The sequence below is a fragment of the Alligator sinensis genome, unplaced genomic scaffold, assembly GCF_000455745.1.
Source record: "Alligator sinensis unplaced genomic scaffold, ASM45574v1 scaffold391_1, whole genome shotgun sequence".
NCBI lineage: Eukaryota > Metazoa > Chordata > Crocodylia > Alligatoridae > Alligator > Alligator sinensis.
The window spans coordinates 1560028-1566027 of record NW_005841889.1 but is presented as its reverse complement, the minus strand read 5'-3'; the positions used below and the strand labels follow the sequence as shown (position 1 = coordinate 1566027).

Sequence of the window (6000 nt, the reverse complement as noted above, 5' to 3'; positions counted from 1 at the left end):
GTCCCTGCACAAGAAAACGGAGGTGAAGAATTTGTTAAAGATGTCTGCCTTCTCCTCTGGCGCGACCACCAGATTGCCCAACATATCTTGCAGGGGCCCCACATTTCCCGGTGCTTTCTTCATCCTCCCTATATATTTGAAAAAGGACTTTTTATTATCTTTGATCATGGACTCTAATCCTAGCTCTATGTCCGCCTTAGCTTTCCTAACAGCCCACCTACAGGCCCGAGCAGTGGAGGTATACTCCTCTTTGGAGATCACCCCCCCCTCTTCCACTGGGTGTACGCCGCCTTTTTGGCAACCAGGCATTCCCGGACCTCCTCGGTGAGCCAGGGAGGCTTTTGGGCACTCTTGCCCCCCTTGCTTCTAGTTGGGATCGTCATCTCTTGGGCCCTGAGTATCGTCTCCTTACGGAACAACCACTCATCTTGGGCACTGAGTTCCCCTGCCCTCAAGAACCCCCTCAACTCATTGAAGTTGGCCCTCTTGAAGTCTAGGGCTACCACCTTGCTGCAGGCCCTTGACACCCTGCGCTGGATGATGAATTCCAGCAAGCAATGATCGCTATCACCCAGGTGGTCAAGGACCTGGAGGCCCCTTACCAGATCATTGCCTGTGGCCAGGACCAGGTCCAACAGGGCATTTCCTCTGGTGGGACTGTGCACCTCCTGGGTTAAGTGGAGGTCCTGTATCTCGGCCAGGAACCTCCTGGATCATATTCACTAGGCATTAGGAATACTAGCATTACCACTTTAAAGTCTACAGTCTAGAATTTTGGTGTATACCAAATTTCACACCATACACAAAGTATTCTCCTTCATATATTCAATCCCAAATAGATTGATGTATAAATTATATTTTTGCCCCTCATTATATATATGTAAATATTATATATATTTATTTGTTTATTTATATATAAATAAAATATTTTAAAAAACAAATCAGTATGTTTGTCCAATATAGGCCACGTGTTTTATAGTTGTACTCAGTACTGGATGCATTTAATCAACTTCATAGTTGGCTTCTATTACTGAGCACAATCTGTTTTTTGGCAGCTGTTTAATAATAGACAATAATAAGGTTTCCTTATATGCAAATATAAGATGAGGCACTTTTTTCTACACGCTAACCAGCGGGGAACCTTATCTTAATATTTGAGTAAATATAGTGTGTGTGTGTGTGTGTGTGTGTGTGTGTGTGTACACATGAATACACTTCAAATATAGGACAAACTTTTTGTACATGTGTTTTTGCCTAAACTATCAGAGATGAGTGTTAGTCACTGAAAATTAATGCTATTCAATGTGATGATGTTCCTTTTTTTGTTCTTCCTTTTGGATGATCAAAATGGTGTGAAGATAGGATTTCTTGTTCTGAGTCCATCTGAAAAATATGTCATGGTAGCAGCAAATACTGTGGCTCAGGGCTGGCCTGTCCTATCTTGTGGAATCTGTGGCTGCAGGGGGCCCAGCAGCCAAGGGGCTGTGCCCCGCTCGCTCCCTGCTGCCTGCACCATGTTTAAAGGGCTCGCTGCAGGCAGGGAGCCCCCTCCTGGCTGAGTGGGGGAGTAGTTCTCAGCTCCGCTCCCACCGCAGCCCTGGCCCTGGCTCCAGCGGGGAAACCTAGGCGTCCCCAATATGTGCAGCCCCCACCCCACACCCCCCAAAGCACAGCCCATGTGCATGCAACTCAGCCCCAACTATTTTATTTCAGTGAGTTTATACCACAGTTAATTGCAATTTTGATTTTTCAATGCATCGGGGGGCCCCAAAACTATATCTTGCAGGGGGCCCAAAAAAAGTGTGGGCTCGCCCTGCTTTGGCTGTTTTAAGACAGGTAGATGGTATATATTTGGGAGGTGGAGAACTTTTTATAAACTGCAAAAATAGATTGTAAATACATGTATTTCATAGTAGATAAACACAAAAAGTACTGTTTTATCTGAATAGATGGTATTTTAACATCAGACTCTCATCTTATTTTTTCTACTCATTCTCATAAGGTATACTGTATTACATTTTAGCTGTGGCAAATCTTGGTGCATTTATGTACTGTACAAATTCTTTTTTATTCTACAAAATTTCATTTGGAATTCTTTATTTGGAAATAAACGTGGAGAGATTAAGTGACTTGTTTTCAGATCATACAGAAACTCTGTAGCAAAACTGGAAACGGAGCCCAAGTCTTTGACTCCAGGATTAATGTCTTAACCATATGACAGTTCTTTCTTTAGACGTGCAGGCTTTACTGTATTTCTCAGTTTCAGCTATGGTATTTTCCATAAGCAAAATGAAATCCTTTGCATGATGTTTTCCTTGATTTTTCAAAGATGATTTAAAAATTAAAAATGTATGCATTTTTCCCAGTCATTGAGTTTTTTGTTTGCATCTAAACATTAATTTTATTTGTATTTCATTTTACAGTTAAAATTGCTTAGCCCCTAATGTTAGAGTACTTTATTTCTTGTTTTAACCATTGATTAAACCCACTATATGCTCTTGAAGATCTTGTATAGAGACAAAAATGTGATCTAAACAATAAATGGAGAAATATCAGGGCTGTAAACACAGAGGAAAAGTAAGTATTTACGGTTGCATAAAGTAGTGCTTACATAGATGTAACATGGTCATATGAGGACACATATAAGCAAGTTCTCTGAAAATGAAACTTGCAATTGTGGAATCATGTGCTGTAGGAAGTGATAAAAGCTCCATTGCATAGGGAAACGCATGTAACTTTTAGGGCAGTAAAAATAGTAAATCTTTTAGTAGAAGCAATTTTGGGTGATGAAATGTTATAACACAAATTAGATATAGACAAAAAATCTGTTAAGGAAATAGCAGCAGTATGGTCTTGTCTTCAGGAAAAAGGAGTTTGAGTTGAGAGAACTGGAATCTTACTGCTTTACTGCGTAGCTGTGAACAAATGAATTTTGTTTCCTGGTATTCTAAATAACTTAATATGATAATTTTTTTGGAAAGTGCCTGGAGGTCAGTGGTTGAAAGATTCTATGTAAGTGCAAAATACTAATAAGTGTAGATTAAAACAAATAAGCAAGCTTTGCCTCATATACATATAATTTCAGGGATTTAGATTTGAAAGAACAGCTTAAAAATTTTAAGGGCATTAAGTCAAAAGACTTTAACTGAGGTAGACATATATGATAACCACAGTTTCCTCCCATCTCTTCTGTGTCTAAGGATATCAAAGTCAATATTAATTAAGTGTCACTGGTGTTCTTGTGAGATGATTATTAGGGCTGTGCGAAGTTTTGCTGAGTGTTTTGTTTCAAAGCTGTTTCTATACATTTTGAGCTCAAAACAGCGAAAGCAAAGCATTGAAACAGCTTTGAAATTAAATGAGGGCACTCAAAACATTTTGAAATGTTTCCAGTCCCAGGTGGCAGCAGCAACCTCCTGTCATCCAGTGCAGATCCAGGAGCCCACACCCCCAGGAGGAGTATGGCACAGCCCTACAGCCCTCCCAGGGGTGCAGGCCTCCAGATCTGTGCCTGGATGACAGGAGGCTGCTACTGCTGCCTGGGGCCAGTTACTGCGGCCGGGGGCCAGTGGCAGCATCTGTCTTCCCCAGCACTGGGTACAGGCTATGCCCAGCACCGGTCCCAGGCAGCAGTGGCAGTCTCTTGTCATCCGGCACAGATCCAGGGGCCTGCAACCCCAGGAGGAGTCCAGCACAACCCTGCAGCCCTCCCCGGGGTATGAGCTTCTGGATCTGCATGCCAGATGACAGGAGGCTGCTGCTGCTGCTGGCAAATTTTGCTTTCAAGACTTTGATGTACAGTTTCCAAGAAACCTCTGCACCTATCTCCTTGAAACTTCTCAAGCTTCATGCCCTCAGAAGGGGCTACCATCCCTGCAATTTGCATCTGAATCAGGCAACAAATGACAATGTTTTAGGCATTTTCATGATTCCCCATTATAGCCTATGGGCGAAATGTTGAAATGAGTCAAAACAGTAAAACAGTTCTGATGAAACGAAATGGGACAGTACTTCAAAATGAAATGAAATGATGAAATGAAACACTGTCCCTTTAAAATGGTGTAACGGATGTTGAAACGAAACTATGGCGTTTCACACCGCCCTAATGATTATTCTTTTCATCTATCATTACAAGTGGGGTAATGAACATATATGCAAGTTAGCAGGACAGGCCCTACGAGGAGAGACTGAGGGACCTGAACCTGTTCAGCCTCAGCAAGAGGAGGCTGAGGGGGGACCTGGTGGCTGCCTACAAGCTCATCAGGGGAGATCAACAGCAAATAGGCAGAGCCCTTTTCTCCCCAGCACCACCTGGGGTGATGAGGAACAATGGTCATAAGCTGATGGAGAAGAGGTTTAGGTTAGAGATCAGAAGGCAATATTTTACAGTTAGGGTGGCCAAAATCTGGAACCAACTTCTCAGGGAAGTGGTCCTCGCCCCTGCCTTGGGCAAATTCAACAGGAGGTTGAATGATCTCCTGCCTGGGGTCTTGTGAACCCAGCATTCATTCCTGCCTGTGGCAGGAGGTCAGGCTAGATGATCTGTTTCAGGTCCCTCCTGACCCTAGCTACTATGAGACTATGAAACTAGGACAGTATTTCCCTGTGAGCTGCTCTGTTGTGTATTTGGCACATCTCCTCTTGTCATTTTGTCTTGCCTGACTAACCTGGTTTCTTTTTATGACCAGGTCTCAAAATGCTTGGATGAAGGAATAGAGGTTGATATTATTTACTTAGATTTTAAAAAGGCTTTTGACACAGTGTGACACCCAATTCTTATAAATAAACTAAGTGTTTGCAATGTAGATTATTACACAGGCTGGTGGGTGGAAAATTGGCTCATGGATCACGCCCAGAGAGTGGTAGTGGATGGGTCAGTTTCTATCTGGAGAAATGTGGGCAGCGGAGTCCCCCAAGGCTCTGTCCTGGGACCAGTACTGTTCCATATCTTCATTAGTGACTTGGACGAGGGAGTGGAAAGCACTTTGTCCAAGTTTGCAGATGACACCAAACTATGGGGTGAGGTAAACAAACTAGAGGGCAGGGAGCAAATTCAGGGAGATTTGGATAGGTTGGGGAAGTGGGTGGAAGAGAAAAGGATGCAGTATAACAAAGATAAGTGCCAGGTTTTGCACTTAGGGAGGAAGAATCATCAACACACCGATAGCCTGGGAGGTATCATACTGAGTAGGCACAACAGCGGACAGGGATCTCAGAATTGTAGTCAATTCCAAAATGAACATGAGTCACCAATATGATGAAGCAATAAGTAAAGCTAACCGCACTCTTTCTTGCATGAGTAAGTGCATCACAAACAAGTTTAAGGAGGTGATACTTCCCCTCTGTGGCATTGGTCAGGCCACAGCTGGAGTACTGTGTCCAGTTTTGGGTGCCACACTTCAAGAGGGATATAGATAACCTGGAAAGAGTTCAGAGGACGGCAACCCATCTGGTTAAAGGACTACAAGAAAAACCCTATGAGGACCAATTGAGGCACCTGAATCTCTTCAGTCTCTGTAAGAGAAGGCTGAGAGGTGATCTTGTGGCCACCTACAAGTTCATCGCCCGGGGTGGGGGGGGACAACAGGAAATAGGGGATACTGTGTTTACCAGGGTGCCCATCCAGGTAACTAGAAGCAATGGGCACAAGCGGAAGGAGAGAAAATTTAGATTGGACATCAGAAAAAAATTCTTTACAGTGAGGGTTGCCAAAATATGGAATAGGCTTCCAAGGGAGGTGGTGCTGTCCCCTTGCTTAGAGGTATTTAAGAGGAGATTGGACAAACACCTGGCTGGGGTAATACCCCTGGCTGGTGTCACCTGGCCCCAGCGCTCTTTCCTGCCCAGGGCAGGGGGTCGGACTCGACGATCTAATAGGTCCCTTCCGACCCAAAAATATATTAATCTCACAGTAACCAGAGACTTGTATGAGGACCCCACAGAAATATGCCACAGTCTCTGTGGCTTTTTTCCAGAGAGTAATTCTATGCACTAGATCTG

The 6000-nt window shown here is 43.5% G+C and overlaps 1 protein-coding gene across 1 annotated transcript in view; it reads left to right on the top strand.

Annotated features, from left to right (window-relative positions):
• CACNA2D3 (calcium voltage-gated channel auxiliary subunit alpha2delta 3) overlaps positions 1-6000 on the top strand; it is an 889480-nt gene that overhangs the window by 140121 nt on the left and 743359 nt on the right. The window lies entirely within an intron of this gene.